The sequence below is a fragment of the Aethalodelphis obliquidens genome, unplaced genomic scaffold (assembly GCF_003676395.1).
Source record: "Aethalodelphis obliquidens isolate GAN/ISIS:26980383/991018 unplaced genomic scaffold, ASM367639v1 scaffold1, whole genome shotgun sequence".
Lineage (NCBI taxonomy): Eukaryota > Metazoa > Chordata > Mammalia > Artiodactyla > Delphinidae > Aethalodelphis > Aethalodelphis obliquidens.
Genome location: NW_020837945.1, coordinates 104,976,182 through 104,998,273, shown reverse-complemented (window position 1 = coordinate 104,998,273; position 22,092 = coordinate 104,976,182). Strand labels below are relative to the sequence as shown.

At 42.6% G+C, this 22,092-nt stretch overlaps 1 protein-coding gene across 1 annotated transcript in view; it reads left to right on the top strand.

Moving 5' to 3' along the window:
• The window catches only part of IQCJ (IQ motif containing J), a 213,505-nt gene that overhangs the window by 140,791 nt on the left and 50,622 nt on the right, over positions 1-22,092 (top strand). The window lies entirely within an intron of this gene.

The following is a 22,092-nucleotide window of genomic DNA, read 5'->3' as shown; positions in this document are numbered from 1 at the left end:
TTACGGTTTAGTTGATTCACTTGGTGAGTCTGTTTTTCCAATGCATAGAATGTGAGATCATGAAATACACTACACTGGAAGCTGGGAGATGTGGGTTCTTTCCCAGTCCTCTGTAATTAGTGTGACCTCGGGCAAGTCACTTCACTTCCAAGATCCTATTGACTCATAGGTTCCCTGAAAAAGTATGTAAATTTTGTGTGTAAGTTCATGTTCATATTTTCCAGAGGACAGTGTCCATAGCTTCATTAGCCTCTTGAAGATTCATTTGCAACTTGAAAGACTCTTCAAGATCCTAGTGGTTAAAAGTTTTTCTCATCTATAAACCCCAATTCTCTTCTGGAATGTTCCAAGACAAGAACAGTTTTCAGTCTGAGAGCTGGAAGGGAAGGTGAAATCATTTGATAGATCAACATCCTTTGCCAAACATGAAAACTAAGAGCCAGGTGGTTTATGAAAACAGAAGCAAATCAAAATATGAAGACGTGATTTAACAGCAGGTTCCTCAGTTTCTGTTCCCTGAGGGAGTTTCATACTCTTGTCTTTGTTTTTCAGATGCCTTCTGGGGATTCCCTCAGAATCTTTCTGGAAGGGTCAGACTTGGTTCTCTCCTGAAGCAGATAAGGATAAAGAGGTGGCCGTTCCTGAATGGCTCCTCTGGACGCCCTTGGCCTTCCCTGATAGGAACCCCAACTGCCAAAGCAGAGGGAGGCCCTATGGCGGCAAGCTAACTGAATCGTAAACGCCAGCCACGTGCATGTTCTGGGGCTGTGTAAGCGGCAGTGGAGCACAATGGTGCAGATTGCCGCATGTGCCGTTTGGAAAAGGAGGGAGCTGCCTCGCTCAGCTTTCTTTTTAGCTCGGTGATTACAGCTGAGCCCACAGACAAGTAACTCAGATTCTTTTTGATAAGGTACTATGGGCTTTTAATTGACTCTTACATTTCTGACTGCTTTTTGACCTACATGTGATAGCTGTTAGAGGATCAGCATTCTAGGAAATGTGTCATTAACTAAATCCCTTTCTGCTGCCTGTTTATTCTTACCCAGAAATTAAATAACCTCTGATATCCTATGAAGACTTTTCCTCCTTTGTTCAAGATGTGAACTCCCAACACCACTGAGTGAGTTAAAGAGGAGACTCTGCTCCCTTTTCAGTGGTCATCTAACATAGGACTGTGTACTCAAGGGACTCAGGGCACTGGTTTGAGCAGGTCAACAACAGTTGTGGAGGGTGTGGTCTGTGGAGTGACTCTGCCCACTTTAGCGACAAGGAACCTGCAGCTCTGTGAAGTAAGGCCACTTGTCAAGTTCACAGTGGCGAGAAGAGATGGACGTCCTGGGTCTTGGGTTTTCTGGTGTAGCGTGTGTTCCTTTTGTCACAGCATGGCCCCAGGTATCGCTCTCAGCCCCACCCGTTTGCCCAGCAGTCTGCCCCATCACCACCCTTTCCTCCTGAGAGGTTGGAAATGTGGACCTTTAGAAGTGACGTACACATCGGACCCTAACGGTTGCATCATGGTCTTTACGAGGCCACTGTTAAGTGCAGGTTGTAGCTGAAGAGAGAAAGACAGTGTATGAGGGGGCTGCTGCATTCTTGTGAGTGTGTACACGAGAGCGGGGCGGTGAGGAAGACAGGCTGAATCCTGTTTGAGCGAGAGACATCTCTGAGCATCGGAGGGCAGGCCATCAAAATATCTCCAGGTGGGCATAAGAGGGTGGTATTCCAGGCAAGTGAGAGCTCAGTCCCCGGATGGGAGAGGATTCAGTCCTTGCATGTGTGTTAGGGGCAGTTTTCCATGGGTGTAAGAGGGCTGTGTCCCCACGTGTGAAAGGGCTTTGTCCTCGTGAGGTAGGAGGACAAAGGGTCCCCAGGAGAGAGAGGATTGAATTCTTGTGTGTGTAGCAGGGTTGGTTTCTGCAGCTGTCAGAGGGTCATGGCTCTGTGTGAGAGAGAGAACCAGGCCCCATTGGGCATGAGATGGCGGAGACCCCATTATGAAAGACTGGGCCCCGTTTATGAGGGAGTGCTATGGTTATCTACTGTTGCATACCAAACTTCTTAAAACTTAATATCATAAAACTATGACCCTTTTATTATCTCTCCAGCTCCGTGAGTCAGAAATCTGCACAGGACAGAGCTGCATGGCTCCTCTCTGCACAGCCCCCCTCACCCCACCATGACTGTGGCCTCAGCTGGGATGGACCAGATAACTGTAGATGGCGAGAATGGCTCGCCTGGGGCCCTCTCAATTCTGGCTCTTCCTTGCTCCTTTAGATCGCATTTGCTGAGGCTGGAATGTGCACAAGGGCTTCTTCACGCTCAGGCTTGGCCCCTTGCTCAGATAGCTGGAACAGCTGAAGCTGGTCAGTCATCTTTTCTAGTGGCTAGACTGAGCTTCTTACGGGGCTGCTGGCTTCCCACAGAGCCAGTGCTCCAAGAGACAGGAGATGGAAGCTGTGTTTCTCATACAGAAAATGGCTCAGTGTCACTTCTGTCGTATTCTGTTGGCCAAAGCAGTCATAGCGCCTGCTCAGATTCAAGGGGAGGGAACAACCCATCTTTCAATGGGAGGAATGTCAGAAAATGTGTGGCCATCTTCAGTCTGCGGTAATGATGCATGAATCTCTCTGTGCCTAACAGGGCTGGGTCCTCAGGTATTTGAGAAGACAGGATCTGTGTGTGTGGAGAGGAAGGGATCCCTGTTGGGTAGACTCCAGAGAGAGGTGACCATTGTGGGTATGTGCTGGCAGTAGGAGAATCCAATGGAACAGGGAGGTTTCTGAGTGGGACTGAATGAATGCTGTGCTTCTGCACTTGGTACATTGCTGGCTGCACCTGTCACCTCTGGTATCACTGGGTGGCAAACGGATGCTCTGAAGGGTGCTAAGCCAGGCAGGTCCTGCTGTGGATCTCAGACTGAGAATTTCCAAGTGGCAGATCTTCCCTAGCTTCCACTCTGGGCCAACTCCCCTGGCCTCACACATTTGTTTCCAGGTTGACAAGTAGCAGACATTTCTGCACCATGCATTGTGTCTCTGTGAGGAGTTTGGCCAACTGTAAAGTTAGAGGGAACAGGCCTCAAGGCTGCCCTCACCTCTGACACCAGCTACAAGTTCAAGGGGCTCCCCAGACCACCCTCAGCTTCGATACTTTGCTAGAAGGACTCACAGAACTCACTGAAAGCTCTTATACTCATGGTTTTGGTTTATTACAGGGAAAACATACAGGTTAAAAGCAGCCAAGGGATGAAGTGCATAGGGCAGAGACAAGGAAGTGCCGACTGCGGAGCTTCCACAGTTCTCTCCTTGTGGAGTCAGGCCATGGCACGTCCCTGGCACCAATGTGTGACAATACACACAAAGTACTGCCAACCAGGAAAGCTCGTCCAAGCCGTTATGGTCAGAGTTTTTATTGGGGCTCCATTACATGGGCATGATTGATTAATTTCCCATGTGGTTGATCTCAGTTTCCAGGCCGACTAATGCTGTGTGACTCAAAGCCTCCACCCTCAATCACACTGATGGTCTTTTCAAAGTGGCCAGCCCCTAGCCTTATTCATATTGTTAATAATTTGGCCAGCTCAAGGACCACAACTGAACAAAGATGATCTCACAGGAGCCGAGGGCACAGGCCAGACCTCTCTTTCAGTAAGGTTAAATTCTTCACTACATGGTCTCACGTAGAGAAGGCAGCTAGCAGTGTGGATAGGTTTCCCTCATGTGAACAGTCCCAGTGGCATCCAAGAGTTAGGTTGACGTGGTTCTTTCCAGTATATGAATTCAGGCAACTTTAATAGTTCTGCTTCCAAATCGTAAAATGTTTCAGCTTTTCTTTTTCTTTTTCTTCCCGCAGTGTTCTCTGTAGCCCCCCACCCCCAGAACCCTGGGTACCACCTTCCCTTCGTTAGAAGCATTGAGAAAATAAATGGGATGGGCAGTGCCTCAGCTTCTCTCTGTCACAGATTTCCCTTGTTTCCTTTATCTTCTATATTCCCTCCTTCCCAACTCAGAAATGGGAGTGTTCGCCTGCGCCAGTCCCTCCATCCTGGAAATGCCACCTCCCACCCACTCTGGATTCTTGATCCTCAGTCACTCCTGTTCTCAGTTTCACTTTCTCCTCCTTCAGTGGAACATGCGCACACCCACCAGCTCCCCTCTAGCCACCATTTTCTGTGTTTTGGTACCTTCCATTTTTAAACTAAGCCATTTCTTACATTTCCTTTTTTTTTTCTAATTTTCTCCACTGAAGAGTCATAATGACTGCAATGGGCATTTATGTGGTGCTGTGTAGTTTACCAAACAGTATTGCATACCATCGTAGGATCCCTTGTTTTCATGTACCTGATAGCTGTTTCCCTTTCTTTAAGTAACAATACCCCAATTTTGTTTTTTTGTTTTTTGGGGTTTTTTTTTGCGGTACGCGGGCCTCTCACTGTTGTGGCCTCTCCCGTTGCAGAGCACAGGCTCCGGACGCGCAGGCCCAGCGGCCATGGCCCACGGACCCAGCCGCTCCGCGTTATGCGGGATCCTCCCGGACCGGGGCACGAACCCGTGTCCCCTGCATCGGCAGGCGGACTCTCTGCGCCACCACTGCGCCACCAGGGAAGCCCAATACCCCAATTTTGAAGAACAATATCTTCGCCATTTGGGACTAACAATCTTGTTGGAACTGTCAGTCAAGATGCCCACCCTGTTCTTGCCAAGGGGTTGTTGTGTGATCCCGGCCAGTCAGTCAGGTGCTCCCTCCCTAGAACAGGAATCTTAGCTGAGTAATATGAGACTGAAAGTGGATAGCATAATTCATCCCTGTGAATGGTGGAACAGGTGGACCATTAGATTCTGCTCCCTGCATCCTCTCACTCTGCCTTCGTTCCTGCCCTTTCCTGAGACCTACTTCTTCATCTTTTCTCATAATTCTGTGAGTTACCCTATATTCTTTTGATAAATTTTTCCTTGTCCCCTGAGTTAGCCTGTCAATTTCTGTTGCTAGCAACCAAAGAACCCCAATGGAACTTTTTATTTGACCTTCCATTAATCTTGTAAAGTACTGGAAGGAGGAAAATTAATATTTACTGAATAAATTTTCTAGTTTAGCTATAAGTAGTTTAAATACACAAAGGTTATGCACCTTGTCCAAAGTTCCATAGGGTTTTATCACTTGCAAATTTCTTGAGACATCTATATTTGCTGACTCCACTTTTAGTTCCTGAACCCTAGTAATTTGGTTTCTCTATCTTGCTCTCTTCTAAGATCCCAAGATATTAGTCAATGGTCAACATCATAATAGACTTTTACCAAACTCTAGAATTACCGTACAGAGCCTCTGAGCCCAGCAGCCTTTGTTTCACATGCAATACTAGAAAAGGACATTTATACATTCCGTCTATTTACATGCCCTACTTTGGCAACTCCTTTTTGCTCTCATGCCATAGACCTAAACGGTTAATTTAATAGCTAATATTCTATGATTTTCTTCACGTTTCAGAACTTTACTTCAAAATCCAAGTGGTTACTGAATTCAACTGTGTATAGTCATGATAAACTGTTGATAAAGGCTTTATTGTTTTATTTTCCATCAATATTTTTTTCTTATCAGTAAAATATGAAAGTTAAAAGTGATGGCAATTTCAAAATGAAGAGCTATGGGGAAATTTAAGGTACCATAAAATGATCAAAGAGAAAAATAAATGTCCAGTATATTATTTTGAAAAAACAAAATAAAGAGATGATTTTGAAAATCACTTGACAGTTGCACTGCTGGGTTTCAGAGCTCTTGCTGCTCTGGTGTCATGGGGGTAAGCAGGCCTAAAGGAGTCCTGTTCTCACTCACAGAAGTTGTAAATAAGATTTCTGATCATTCATCGAAAGCTGATAAGAAGGGAAGTTTAGCATTTGGGGAATATAGCGAACAAGGCTAGGAAGTTGTTTTTGAAAAGATCTATCTTTTTGGGAAAATTTGTGGCTGTTATCAGAAATCTAGCTCCATCTGGTTGGTGTTGGGAGGGGTAATAACAAACTTCATCCTGAACCTTTGGGACACTTGGAAATTGCCCTGATTTTTCCAGTAGGCATCCCTAGCTGAACAAGCAGAAAAACAAATGCAGCCAGATCTTCTGACTTCATTTGTACACATGCTAAGAAGGCAAACATACAATAGTTCAGAGGCAATTAGGGCTGTGGTGCAGAGCACCATTATTTTAAAACTTACCCTTTAGCAGAGTTGTGACAAGATAATGAATGTGCATTTGCTAGTGTGAGAGTGCAGCAACTTAGAAGGGAGGAAAGTCTTCATGCACCATCAGGTCCAGAGACCTTTTAGCGTGAAAGGGCTCTTTATTAGTGCTTCCAGGAACCCCTCACAGGTGATAGAAAGACTATCAGACTATTCCTCCAGGAAAAGCTATCCCTAGAGCAACTATGCCATGCCCGGCCTTTGCTCTCACCTCACCCCACCCAGCTAGTCCTACTGACACTTTCCACTTTTCTCCATCATAAAAGGGACCCGTCAGCAGTCAGCTGCCCCAGCTCATGAGCCTTCAGGGGCCACAACCTGAACCACCCACATCCTTTCTCCCACCCTCTGTATTCTTTGCGATACTCTTGGCTCCCACTGCTTTCCTCTGTGGAGAGGTTGGCGCAAACCTAAGCCTCTTTTTCTCTGCCTCTTGGGTCTCTGATATTCCTTAGCCTCCTTCCAAGGAACTTGTCCCCGGGGCAGAATTGTTGAACAATGGGCTGGAAACTACTCAATTCCTAACAATCCTCACTTTGCAAAAGGGAATTCTCTTTCCTCCAACTTATTTGTGGAAGTTTCCTGGATTAACCCAACACTGTCACTGTCTGTAGTGGGCTGTGTAGTGGTCCACAAAAGATATGTTCATGTCCTAACCCTAGCAACCTGAGAATGTGACCTTATTTGGAAAAAGAGTCTTTACGGATGTAATTAAGAATCTGAATCTCTTGACGTGAGATTATTCTGGATCAGGGAGGTTCCTAAAGCCAATGACAGAGGTCCTTATAAAGTAGATAGGAGAAAGAACACTGAGAGGAGACCGTGTGAATGATCTCAGGGGCCTGCGGGGTACGGCAGCTTGAAGCAGGATCTTAGTTCCCTGGCAGGGAATCAAACCTGGGCCACGGTCATGAGAGTGCCGAATCCTAACCACTAGACCATGAGGGCTAGCAGCCTTGGAACAGGACCTTGATCCTTGTCTTCTCTGAGGAAAGAATTCAGCAAAGAGATGGAGGGTAGTGAAGTGGATAAAGTGTTTGTTAGCAGCAGAGTACGTATGAAAAGGACATGCGAGAGGGCTCAGAGAGAGTTGAGCTATTGGGGTGGCTTCAATTGCTTATATGGGGGTGGTTTTCTAGGTTCCCTCTGGGCAATCATCTTGCTTATTGTCCATATCTGGTGTGATTCAGGGACCTTCCCAACGTGTGTGTGCACCGTTTAGCCAGGATGAATTCCGGAATGAGGGCTCCTGGGAGGTTGGCAGGACATATTATGAGCTGGCGCCCCTGCCCTTCTCTGACCCCTGAGGATTTTTTCTGCACATGTGTGGTCTGAGAGGTCTCCTCAATCCCAAGAAAAATGTGGCCTCCTTATCTTTTACTCAAGCAGAGCTCTGCTCCTGCCATTATCTTTATCTCGAAGTAACAGGAGATAAATTCCAGCTTCCCAGCCTGGGGCCCAACTATCTCCTGTCTCATGAAGACCGGAAGATTGGAGTTGTTACCAGACCAAACTTGGGTCCACACGCAGTAAAGCCAATCTACCTCCATGGGGTTGTGATGAAGGAAAGTGCAGCATTTTTTGTAGGTGCCCGACACGGAGGCCGGGACAGCTAGTGCACAAAAAGCCCGAACTCTACGATGGGTTTCAGCAAAGCATTTTTTTTTCTTTCTTTTTTTTTGTTTTAGACAAATTAAGCCCACTGGATTAACTTTCTTTCTTTATTTATTTTTGGCTGCGTTGGGTCTTCATTGCTGCATGTGGGCTTTCTCTAGTTGCAGCAAGCAGGGGCTCCTCTTTGTTGGGGTGTGCAGGCTTCTCGCTGTGGTGACTTCTCTTTGTTGCAGAGCACGGGCTCTAGGAGCCCGGGCTTCAGTAGTTGTGGCTCACAGGCTCTAGAGCACAGGCTCAGCAGTTGTGGCACATGGGCTTAGTTGCCCTGCCAGCAAGGTGAGGGAGGGGAGTCCCAGTATGTGATCAGCTTTTGCACAATTCTCTGATTGGTTGATGGTAAGGTAACAGGGTGGAGTTACAGGCATTAACATTTTCAATCCTTAGACACCAGTAGGTCTCAGGGCTATGTGCTCATGGTCATCAAGTAGTTAATTTCTTCCATTTGGTGGGGGTTTTAGTATCTGTAAAACAGCTCAGGAAATGTGCGTCAGATACTATTATCTAGGTATTTCAGAGAGGAGCCAAAGCAGAGGATACAGGGGAGGGATCTGTCCTGGGGAGGCCCCATAGGGTCCTGCTCGGTTACAGAGTTATGCAGACAGAAACCAAGGAAGTTGGAAGAGGCAAGGAAGAATTCTCCTCTAGAGCCTTGGGAGGGAGTGTGATCCTGCCGATACCTTGACATTGGTCTCCAGGACTGTGAAAGAATAAATTTGTGTTGGTTTAAGCCACCAAGTGTGTGATAATTCATTATGGCAGCCCTCAGAAACGAATGAACTACCTTTGCTTTAGCCAGGGATGGGCTTGGATGAAACTGCTCCATGCTAACCTCAATTTGTACTATAAACGCTGGAGTGGGGATGTCTGGGCAGTGACGATAAAACAGATCACACAAATGAAGACTAGTGAATTCCCACTCTGATGATGAGAGAATAAATCTGCCTCCCCCCTGGGAAGTTTATATTCTAGTTGTCAGCACAATGCTTAAACATTAAAAAAAAAAGGGGGTTATGCTATTACGTCATGAGTCATCTTACCTGTAAAGACGGACACCTGCAAAGACGGACACAAGGCACACCAAAATAAACGGACAAAGCCAAGGAGAAGGGAGGCCAGAGCTCAGAGGAAGGAGTGGTTGAGTGAGTTGGCGAGGCCATGGCCTTGTGGAAGCTGTGCCTGACCAGGAGTGGGCCTGTGAGTGCCGTCTGCCCAGTGCAGACAGTAAGGGGCGCATAGTTTGCAGGGAACTTAAAAAAGTAATAAAAACCACTAGAAGTCAGTTTGCTTTTTATTATCACCATAGGCCAACAATTAGAAATGATTTTGTCAGTGACAGAATGCTCCTCCCCACAAATCTTTCATTAGTATGTTTTAAACAATTGCTGAAATGCTGATGAGTTTTAATACTATATACCTAAGTTTCACATGAGCACATTTTTATTAGTTGGCCTTTAATAAACATTGTATCTACATAGAGTTAATTTAGGTTATGCAGTTGACCCCTGATGGGCAGAGTCAACAACACGTGCTTGTTTTGAGAGTCAGTGTATAGGGTTAGGAATTGCTTGAGGTTACTTTAGAACAGTTCATGTCTTCAGCGCCTGGAGCTACATATTCCTGTGTGTAAGTAGTAGATTCATAAAAAGCAATGATGACGCATGGATTCTAAAAACCAAGAAATAACTGGAGTTACTTTAATTGTCACTCTGTGCAAATACTTTGAAATTTTATTTGTGACTGAGTTTAAAACAGTGAAACAGAGTGGAGTGCATATTACAAGATGTACCATTTTTGTGGGGTAAATACAAATTTTGTTTCGTACGTGAAGTATTTTACTGAATTTATCTTTAATATTGAATTATTTTAAAATTGTTAATTGTTTAAAAAGTAAAGAACAGAGCAAGAAACTATTATTTTTGCTGATTAGCGAAATTTTTTTTCTGAAAACAAATTTTATTATATTGGGTTAGGCATTAAAAAATCCACCCTGGGTGTCAAATGTATGAGTTACGCCATTGTGTGGATGAGAAAGGGCAGATGTAGAATTTGAGGGATGGTGGCTTTTAAGTTCACTCCTCCAAATTTAAATCCTTTGCTTACAATTACCCTGGCCAATTTGAACAGTATTTATGAAAAATTTTAAAGCAAAGAAGGAGGCTATGTAGATAATTAGGGTGACCATTGTCCTGGTTTTCCTAGGACCCCTCCAGTTTAAGCCTGTTGCCCAGCATCATAGTTAATGGAGCTCCTCCCTCCCACTCGCCAGTGTGTCCCATTGGTCATCCTTTAGGTGAGGGGCAAGTTGTGCCCACACAGAACAAAGTTTAGAGTCGAAAATATTGTTGGTAGTTCGAAATAAATGGACATTAAGGGTCGTCTATTGGTAAGAGGGGCAATCAACAACTTTACTGTCAATTGTGAGTTATAAATGTCGAATAGCCAGGGAATAGTGAAGGGAGATTACGAATCCATTTAAATGGCAATAAGTCGCAACTCTTTTCGTTGGTTGAGCAGGCAAATGAGTTTAGAAGGAAAGCACTGGTGTGGATCATCAAGTTTCTATTTCTTTGCTAAACAGTTTTAGAAGGAATGCTAGAGTGGTGACACACCATCTAGACAGAAGAGAGGTTTTAGAGTGTGATTTGAAAATTGTCGGAGCTGGAGTGAAACCAGGCAGCATGGAAGGGAAGACAGTGGAGAGAGCTGAAGTAAGCAGAGAAGTTCTTATGGTAGACTACGTGGGTAAAGGCAGCTGGGGTTCAGTAGAAGAGTGTCTGACTGTGGAGAGAATAAATTAGATTTAAAATAAAAAGCATAATCTGAATTAGTTAGCAGGTAAGACTGGGATGATATAAGCCAGGAGAGAATGTCCTCCCCAGGGTCGTTGTGAGTGGGACCCAGCATAACTGTGCCTGTTCCTCCATGTTTCTTTGTCTTAGTGCATGCTCGCTCTTGGATTGAGAACAACCATTCCCATCTCTTCCACTGAACAAATTCTGAGCTGTCCTTTAACGGGCAGTGTAGTATGGTGGTTTTAAGCATTAACTTTGGAAGCAGAGAACCAGCATTATCACTTCCTAGCTGTGTGATCCTAGGTAAGTCCGCCTCTGTACCTCTTTCTCATCTGTAAAATGTGGGGATTGATAGTACTTACCCTGTGGGGTTTTGGGGACAATGAAATGACTTAAATGTTTAGTCCTGGAACCTGGCCCCTGAGAAGCACTACATGAATGTTAGCTATTATTATTTAAAATTCAGCTCATGGAATCAGTTCCTCTTGAAAGTGCTTCCTAACTCTACTTCCAGGCTGTCACAGGGAACCTCCCATAAGACCCTGTATAGCCAGTCCTGTGCTGTAAGCATTTATTTTATTTTCCAACTCAGTGTAAACTCCTTCCACCAAATATTAGGTCTTATACATTTTTACATCCCACTGCCTAGCAGAATTCTTCATAATAGTAGTTGTTCAATAAATATTTATTGACTGGATCAAATGAATGCCGGCAGTTCACCTCTCCAAATCTCAGTCTTTGAAAGGGATTTCTTAGGGAGTTAGAAGTTTCTTAGGGAGAAACTATGCCTACTTTAGTGGCAGAGGGCTCTGGAAAGAATTTAATCTTCAACCACTGAAAGCTGGCATTTGCCCACAGTACACCATTAGACCAGACACATAAACCTTGTTGTTGCCACAAAAAGCCTCCCACCTGTGGAAACCAGTTTTCCTGTCTAATCTTCTTGATCCTTTTTAGCCTTTTATTGGAAACTCTTAACTTGGCTTCTGTGACCCCATTTCCTCCTCCTGTTTTACTGGCTGGGGATCTTCCATGTATTCTGTGGGCGTCTCTTCAACTCATTCTTTAAATGTTCATGTTCCTGAGAGCCATCTTTGGTCTTTAATTCTCACTTGACACACTTTTCCTGGGGAATCCCATCCTTCCTATTACTACCTGCAGATTCCCAAATGTCTGTCTTTATCCTTGACCATTCCTTCAGTTGCAGACCTGCCTTCTGGGCATATCCACCTAGACCTTAAACTCAGCGTGACCAAAACACAAAACTGGACCTATCATCACCTCTGTCCCCACCCCAGCCTGTTTTTTCACTTTTTCTCTTTGTTCGTTCTTATTAATGGACACCTGTTAATGGAGTAAAAATCTTGGGAATTATTATAGGCAACTCCCTCTCTTTCTTTGATTTGCTCCGGGGCTAGTGCTAACTGTTTGGCCTCCTAGAAATCTCTTAGCTGCATCCCACCTTCCCTAGATCCTCACCACCATTAACCTAGTTCAACCCTAACATATCTTGCTTGAGCTATTCCAAGATCTTAGGGTCTTCACAGGATTCACTGGTTCTGCATGATTCTTAGCTTAGTGTCTTGGCTTGATGTTTCTAACCAAATGCGTGTTTCAAATTCAGGCCTCTCAGCTGCATAGCACGGGCTTTAGGTCCCCATCTGTCAATGATGTCTCAATTTCTCCACGTGGCCAAGGGCTGGCAGTGATCTCCCTTTACTCATTCACATACACCATAACTTCTTTCTGGCTCCCAGCCCTATAGAAGAGACCCTTTCCACCTTATCAGCAGGTGCTGGGCATTCACAAACATAAAAACCTACCTGTGAGGTAGGCACTAACCCAGTTTCTCTGTGAGCAGCACGATTTAAACTCTGGCTTATCGCTATGACTTTTGTTTCCTTCTCTGTTTCTGGCAGCTGGAGCTTTTCCTTTCTTAGTTTTGAGCTTGGCTATGAATGTACAATTTTTTTGGAAAGTTTATCCAGCAAGTCCATGTGTTTGGAGTTGGAGGGGGTATTGCTACCCCTTCTCAGCTTGTCACACTGAAAGGAAGTCAACTGTTAAAAGATAATTTCAACACAAGTTAAAATAACCCTCATACCAATCTACAAATGAACATGTTAAAGATTTTATTTAACTCATTAATGACAAGACCAGCAAAGATGTTACACCGACTCAAGAAGTTGAAACACAGACCCATTATAGATCAGGAATTTTGAAAAATGCTAACGCAAATGGAGGTAAACCTAACTTCTTCTATAGTGCAGAGAGAGGTCAATTAAACTCTCCTGGACAGGAGAGTTTGCCTGTCTGCAGGCAAGGATTATTTTGCATTGTTATCTGTTATCCACAATTTTGCAGAGTTGTGAAATAGCTAAAAGGCAACGAACAGCTAGAACGGGTGACCCAGAGGATGTGCTGGATTTAGGTAATGCGTAGTTTTCCACGAAGCACAATTTTTCCCTACAGTATGCTGTAATTATTTGTTTTGTGTTTGTTTCTAGTTTCCCCAGGAATAGGGGTTGGGTTCAAGTTATTGTTACACATCTAGGGCCTAGAACATCTTACGTTACTTGGAAACGACTAACTACAGATGGAATGAAAAATGTGTTTCATATAGAAACTGAAGGATTTTCTCCCCTCCCTTAAAGAGGGAGAAATTTTGAGAGAGAAAGAAAGAAAGAAAAGATATATTAATATTTATATTTCTGTAATATATATGACTCAGAAGAGGAACTGAGAAGCTTGTGTCCTCCACCCCACTTGCTCTCTCTGTAAGTCCAGGCATTCAGGGCACCTTCATCGCTTGGTGTCCTGCATCAGCAGTGTATCACATTGTTCCAGGTGAACATCAAATAAAAGATCCTTCATTGTTCCAGGTGAACATCAAATAAAAGACCCTTTTTTTTAAGTCGTCTGTCAACCAGGTCTAATTTCTTAAGGCATATTTGCCAGAGTATCTTCCTTTTGATAAATAATGCTAGCTCTCCTCCTGGAACACATGTAAAGAAAGTTCTTAATTACTTTCTTTTCAGATGCTTCTGCATCTGAATTGCTTAATGGCTGCTGCCCTTTAGGTCCTGCCTTATCAGGGGGATCTTAGGGGCCTTGCCAGCAACACCATCAGTCAGGTAATTTGCATGACTAGTTCTTTAATAAACATCCAGCCCCCTTGTCACTGGTCCCTGCAGGATCCTCATTAGTCAGTAACCTAATTCAAGCTTGAAAGATTTCCATTATGGTGCCCTTTGTTTCCTGCCATTGCCTAATTTTCTGTTCAGCAGGACATTTTTTCTGCAGCCTGTGACTTGTTTCTTGACTGACATACATGAATATTTTTTCTTCAAAATAAATGAGCGCATAAATGTACACAGTCCATTTCCCATTAATGGTGCATTCAGTTAGGCAATACAATAAAATGTCAGAGGGGTGTTATCAAAACAACCCCTGAAGTTATCTTTAAAAACAAAATAAAGTGACTGGAAAAAATAGAAGTCACTAACTTGACTGTGAGTATATGTGAAGGTAAATAGACAATCCAAATAGCAAAATCATTTTAATCATTGAAATAATAGTTCCCATTTTACCAATTTAAGAACTCGATTATCTCTCCCTTTTTTGCCCAACAAATTTAGTTTGAAATAGTAATCTAAACTGGAATAGATCACCTAATAGAGAAGTTTGGGATATTTCAAAACTCTTTAAAATCTTACAGAGAGTGCTAAGCCAGTGATTTTTATCCCTGGCTGCATATTACCATCACCTAGGAAGGCTTCAAAACATGCCAGTGAACTGGTTCCAATAGATATTGTTTTAATTGGTTTGAGATGAGGCCTGGGATAGGTAATTTTCAAAAGCTCCCTAGGTAATTCTAATGTCCAACCAGTGTTGAAAACCTCTAGAAATTTTGCTCAGTAGAACTCTTATAAGTAACACTGAATTGTGCTTTTCTTATTATCGGATGACTGAGTTGTCATCTAGATTTCAAGGTGGTCTGTCAAGACATTTTTCTTTAGAAAAATAAAATGATATCTTTTGTGTTTGCTGAGCATTTATGACATGGTTGGCTGGATTTCATCCTGGCGGCCTAAAACTTTGTGAGATGTATAATTTCTGTCATGTAAGAAGCAGGAGCGTGAATTCTCACTCAATCTCTATTATGTAGGAACAATGATCTTGAATTTGCGTATTATACTAAAAGGAGGATTCAGTTTGCGACGTCCCAGTAAATCGAGCGAGAGGTACTTTTAATCCAAGATACTCTCCTTCCCATACACATCCTGTCTCCCCTGCAGGAAACACCCTTCTGCTTAATTCCCACTGCCCAGAGCACTCTTGTCCTTTTGTTTCTTATGCCTTTTCCACATCACAGCCTCTTCCCTTAATTCCTCCATTTACCTGGCCAACTCCTTCTGCTTTTCAGGTCTCAGCTGAGGGATTACTTTCCTTAAGTAGCTTTTCTTAACTGCCCTTTCACCCTAGGTTCTGCATCCCCCTATGTGCTCCCAGAGCCTGTCCACTGAAGCATTCACCCTGAGTCACATTGCCCTCTTTTCTTACCTGAATCTCCTACTAGAAAACTTGACGACAAGGGCTGTGTTCTCTTTACTATCGCAGCATTGGTAGTAGTTGCTGTTCTAAGTACTTTATGTAATCTATCCACATAAGTCTCATAAACAACCCTATATGGTAGTTATTGACATTATTCCCATTTTAAACATGATGAAGCAAAAAGTTAAATAACTTTTTTGACTACTGCTGTGAAGATAATACTGTGAATATTCAAGTTTACACAGCTAGCAAGAAGAGTGGCTAGGATTTGAACCCAGGTAATCTGCCTCTGGATTCTGAGTTCTTAATGAACATGCTGAATAAACAAGTAGAGCTGCACAAGTAGAGTTATAGATGCCTAGGGGCACGGTGAATATGGTTCCCACTTAGGTGTGCTCCAAATGGTTATGCTGAATTATTGAGATAGTACTAACCTCATTTTCCTGAAAGAGAAATTGTGTGTGTGTGTGTGTGTGTGTGTGTGTGTGTGTGTGTGTGTGTGTATGAGAGAGAGAGAGAGAGAGAGAGAGAGAGAAACAGGAGGTGAGAGGGAGAGAGAGATAACGTATTATCAGAAGTTTAAATACACAAGAAAGAGGCAAGATTATGACAAGTCAGTCAATGACATGTTTGGGATGGGCCCAGCAGTCAAGTCAGAAACGTAAATATGCAGTACCATGTCACAAAGCTTTTCGAATCAGCTCGTCTTTGTCTTTTGTATAAGAAGAGAGGGCAAGAAGTAGTGTCAGAATCTACCTATAGCTTAACCGGACCATTTAAAACTCCCTAGGTGACCTAGCATGGGGAAAAGAATTTGAGAGTTCATAAGTCTCAGACTTGTTTATATTGTCAGTGGGGTAAATAAAAAGCAGACATAATTCTCTATTTTGAAACCTATTCAGGGGCTGTATGTATTGAACCTTTTTATTAGTTTTCTATTTCTGCTGTAATGAATAATCATAAACTTAGTAGCTTAAAACAACACAAATTTATTGTCTTACAGACCTGATGGTCAGAATGTTTCAGGAAAAATGAGGCATGAGAGGAGGGTCATGTCCCAAGTCTTGAGTGAGTCCCTGGGACAGGCTGCCAAGTGAGAGTCCTTGGCTTCATGCAGGAAAGAATTCAAGAGCAAGCCATAGTAAAGTGAAAGCAGGTTTATTTAGAGAGATGCACACTCCATAGACAGAATGAGGTGCATCTCAGAAAGTGAGAGTGGCCCCCAAATATGGGGTATTTAGTTTTTATGGGCTGGGTAATTTCTTAGGCTAACGAGTGGGGGGAGTATTCCAACTATTTTGGGGAGGGGGTGGAGATTTCTAGGAATTGGGTCACTGCCCACTTTTTGGCCTTTTATGGTTGGCCTTGGCACCTTTGGTTGTGTCATTTAGCATATGCTAATGGATAACAATGAGCCCATAATGAGGCTTAAGGTCCACTGGAAGTCGAATCGTCTGCCATCTTGGACCTAGTTGGTTCTAACCAGTTTATGTCGTGTCCTCAATGGCTATGTCATTCTTTGAAAGGTCGTGCCCTGCCCCCTTCCTGTCTCAAGAAATAAGTGGGTTTCACTGGGCTAAAATCAAGTGTATGGAAGCCTGCCTTCCTTCTGGAGACTCTAGAGGAGAGTGTGTCCCCACCTTCTAGAAATCGCCTGCATCCCTTGGCTCCTGGCCCCTTCCTCTGTCTTCAATGCCAGGAGCATAGCATCTCTCTCTCTTACTCTGACTCTCCCGCCTGCCTCCTGTAAGGACCCGTGTGATTACATTAGTCCACCTGGACAATCTAAGATAATCTCCCCATCTCAAGATCCTTTTAATCACATCTGTACTGTCCCTTTTGCCATGTAAGGGAACATAATCACAGGTACCAGGAACATCGTTTGGGGTGGGGGGCATCATTCTGTCTACTACAACTGTTAGTAATCTCTAAGAAAAACATGTGTAGCCGAAGGACACCCTCATATGTTGTGTCTGGTTAAGGACATTATAGAAAATAAAACCAAAGACTCAGATTATTTTTTTTCAAACTTAGAATTTAAAAAGAAACTGCTATTTATAAGAATTGTGTTACAGGAAGGACAGATGGAAGTCTTCCTCAATCAGAAGCTTGGACGTACCATATCTCAGTTCCATACACATCAAACTTACTGGCCTCCTATACATGAGAATAGACTAGGACCCCCCTCTGAGCAGTGACCCATGGTCAGAAAAGAGGACCACCTCTTGACATGCAAGAGAGACAAGACCACCTGATGCTTAGCAGAGGAGGTAAAGGTAAATTTGTAGTCATCAATTAGCAGACTCCAAAAAGGTTATTTGAGGACTTCCCTGGTGGTCCAGTGGATAAGACTATGCACTCCCAATGCAGGGGGCCTGGGTTCGATCCCTGGTCGGGGAACTAGATCCCGCATGCATGCTGCAACTAAAGAGTTCACATGCCGCAACTAAGAAGTCCACATGCCACAACTAAGGATCCCGCCTGCCACAATGAAGATCCCACGTGCCACAACTAAGACCCAGTGCAGCCAAAATAAATAAATAAATAAATAATTTTTTTTTAAAGGTTATTTGAAAAAGAGCCAATTCCAGATCTTTTAAAAGGATCACAATGTTTTTCCAATACAGCATTAAGGTTCTCTCCTTTGCTAGAGACTTTAATATTTTTCTTCTACCTGTATTGACTTGTATCCCTGTCGTAATGATATGGGAGGGCTGGTCTCATTAGGATATACATGTAAGCTGACTTACATTTCTATATTTGAGAAGTGACTTCTGGTCTAAGCTAAAAAGACTTCTTTATAACTTCCACTTCACGTCCAAGTCTGAAATATTCTCCTGGGTCAGTCCCACTGGATGAGGCCCTGGATGAGTGAAAGAGAAAGCCTAGTTAAATGGGATGCTTTCTTCTGCACTCAGCAGTGTCCCTGGAGAAGTTTGACAGGTTTCTCTTTGCCCTTTATGTTTTTTTGAATTTTTTCTCTGTTGAGGCATGAACAAAACCTAATGGACAAGCAGTGAGTCTACAACAGATCTGTTTCCATTCTTCCTATATCTCAGATTTCCATGTCATGTGCTCTCTGATATTTCCTTTTGCACTCTCACATTGTCAGACTTTAAAAGGCAGCCTCTGCAACAGGTTAAAAATGAGAGTAAGGTTATGGGACTGAGGTCAATGCACAGCTCTCCATGGTCTCTGTTTTGGTCTGAAGTTTGCACCACCGCCCCCCCCCCCCAAAAAAAAAATTCCTATGTTGAAGTCCTAACCCCCAAGGTGACTGTGTTTGGAGCTAGGACCTTTAAAGAGGTAATTAAGGTTAAATGAGGTCATTAGAGTGGGAGCCCTAATTCCAATAGGACTGGTGTCCTTATAAAAAGAGAAAGAAACACCAGGGAAGTGTACACACAGAGAAAAGTACATGTGAGGACACAGCAAGAGGAGAAGCCTCAGGAGAAACCAACCCTGTTGGGACCTTGATCTTGAACTTGAGAAAATAAATTTCTGTTGGTTGTACCATCCAGTCTACAGTATTTTGCCTTGGCTGCCCCAGAAAACAAATACACTGTCTTCTTTCTAGTCATGGGGACTGGAAACACTTCAGATGGTGTTGGATGGTGGCTGCTCCATTGGCCTGGGTCCCAACCTCAGCACAACAAAGACACAGCGGCCCAACAGTAGATCTGTGATGAGCATGGAACATGGGCAAAAACGCTAACTTTGTGGTTTTAGAACATTAAGATTTGGGGGCTGCATATCCTGGCTGCTGACTATAGTGGTTGTTATTTTCATCTTCAACATTGGAAAACGAAACTGATAGTTCTGATGACTTGCCCAAGTTCTGTGTCCTGAACTAAAGCTTCCATTTCTGTACCAGACTCCTTCCCCACCAGTTGTCATTTACATGTTTGGTTTGTAGGGGAGGGAAAAAAAATATTTTCCCTCTGAGCATCTTAGATTCTCAGGCTTGGGCCTTGTATATTAGACTGACAAAAGACAGATTAACAAGAGAAAAACAAACAAGTTGATTAACATGTGCATTGCATATACACATGGGAGCAGTCAGTGATGAGTAACTCACAGGGGTGGTTAAAACTGGGGCTTCATAGCATCTTAACAAAAGAACAATAAATTTTTAGAGAAGAGACAAGATGGAGGAAAAGAACCTTGAGTTTCTAGGGCAGCAAACGGTGTGAAAGTAGTGGATATACGAGGGAACTAATGGTAGATAAGTGTTAGTTTCAGCAAATGTGTACTGTAGATTCCTCTGGTTGTCTCTGGGCTGATAAGGGTCTTGAATTGTCTCTGGGCACTAACTTCTGTCCTTTCTGATGGAGAGGGGAGGGGAGGTACCTTTACAAATTTATGTCTTGCTTTAAGGCAAGCAGGAAAGATCAGAGAGCTTTTCTTGTATCTGCTTCTTGTCAACTTTCAGCTCAATAATCAAAATGCCGAAGTGGCATATTTTGGGGTAGCATATTGTGCTACCCTTCAGGTTCTTTCAGAATTTGAGAAACCCAATGATATGAAGAAAAAATCTGTTACGGAGAGAATAACAGTCAGGTTGCCAACATTTGAAAGGTAATTTAGAATAAGACAGCAGAGAGCAGGTAAATTAGGAAGTCGGAAACAACACCACCACCTGGTTTTTGTTTTTTTCAAATTTCAAACAGAAAGTAACATTATTTATGGTCTTGGAGTTAGAACAGGCCTGAATTCAAATGCCTGCCTACTCTTCTGTGTAATCTTAGACAAGTACTTAACCTTTCAGAGTATTAGTTTCTTCCTCTTTAAAATGATGATGATTGAAATAGTCTCATAGGCTTTTGTGGGAAAATTTAGTTAGATCATAAATGTAAGGTCCCTGATGTGGAATAGATGCTCCATGATTTCCAGGCCCCTTTCTCCAGTACCACAGATGCTTAACAAGAGACCTTCAAGGGTTACATAATGCTTTTCTGAAAAGTTGTTCTTAAAATGGTCTGAGTCGCAGCCCTAGAATTCTGAAGGAAAAAGCCTGAAGGTGATTGTACCTGAGAGTTTTTCTACAGAGAGTGAAGTCATTATAAATTACAGCAATTTTTTCTAAGTAGAGACAAACACTAGGGCTTTAAAAGACACATAATGTTCTGCTCCCAGACTTCATGGAGATATGAACATAGAATGCCTGTCAGCTTTCTACTTGGTCCAGATTCTTCCAAATGGCAAAAGCCCTGCTGTCTCGGTCCCTTAAGCCAGAACAAAGTAGCTTTTAATAGAAGTTTCTACCCCATCCACTAGAGCCAGCCTCTCTGCCAGGGAGGTGACAGAGCCCAAGAAAGAATTAAAAATAAAGAAATAATTTCTTTATTTTTGTTTCATGAATGGAATATGAAACTAGAAGACACACGAGTGAATAAGCACACGGATAGTGCCTTAAGAGAAAGAAAAAGTGGAAAAGAGAGAAATGCTTAAAATCAAAAAGAAATGGAGGAGAAAGAAAGATTTGAGAGAATATGACAAATACTTAAGACATTCAAGAAAGATCCAACATACTCAATCCCTAAAGAAGAAAATCAAGCAAGGGAACCAAATAATAAAATTATAATTCATCAGGAAAACTTCCCTGAAATACAAATAATTTGAAACTATATGTTGAAAGAGGACCCTGTGTACCTGAAGTTAGCACTGTATAATGACAAATACCAAGACATATTCTAGTAAACTTTTTTAACTAAAAGGAAAAAGAAAAATAGCCATTGGATATCTAGGCAAGAAGAACACATGATTTACAAGGGAAAAAAGTTAGGTTATCATTATATTTTTCATTAGGTCCAAAGAAAATGGAGTAACATATTTAAGAGACTCAAGTAAAGAAAATGTATGCCCAAGATTTTACATACTTGAAAGAAATCTTCCAAATATAAAGAGCACTGTAGGGGAGGAAAGACTTCCCTCTACCCTCCAAGTTTAATAGCTGGGGCTTGAAATAAACTGACAACAGGTAGATTAACAGGAAAAAAGTAGCTAATACAATAAATAAGAATTTATTAAATTTTAATATTACATGCACAGGGGCATCACAGGAAAACATAAGCAAATACTCAAAAAGTCAGTGAGTTTTAAGAGTTTATATACCATCATAATAGGGGAAGGGGAGGGGAGATGTAGGCAACTTGCTGGAGAGCAAATGAGTTTTAGGGAAGATGAATGGGCCCTTAGAAGAACAGGTGGGCGAGATGATAGTTTGTGACAAAGTTTGAATGCGGTGTGGACATCTCGTCGTCTCTCCTGTAATGAGTCCGTCTTCCCAGGTTGATAAAATTCCCAGAGATGGGATTTGGGACAACTGGGTTCCTTTTGGAGTATTTGTCTTTAGGCAGATAAGGGGAGTTCAGAGAAAACCTCTCCCTACTTTTGGTATTTTTCAAGTGACTTCATCTCAAAATAATATAGAAAAGCAGCACATTTTGAGGTGGCATGTTCTGAAATTCTTCTGTACAAACTCTTATAGACATATAAGAACTTAGGGAATTTTTTCCTAAGAGGAATTTACTAGAGAAAAATCTTTAGACAACCAAACTGATTAGAGAGACATGAGCTGATGGAGAGGTGGTATGCATTAAACATATACTTACTGAAAAATTAAGGTAAAAATAAGGATGAAAAAAGAGAGAATATAGTATACAATGGCTGTATGCAACAATGTAGACATAATAAAACTATTAAAAGAAAGAGATGGATAAAAAAATGAGGATAACATATGTAAAAAATTTAACTGTTTTTGATAATCATAATGGGTGGTAGCAGTATTAGTAATGTTACATGTGTTAAGTTCTTATGTGTATAATATAATTATAGAATG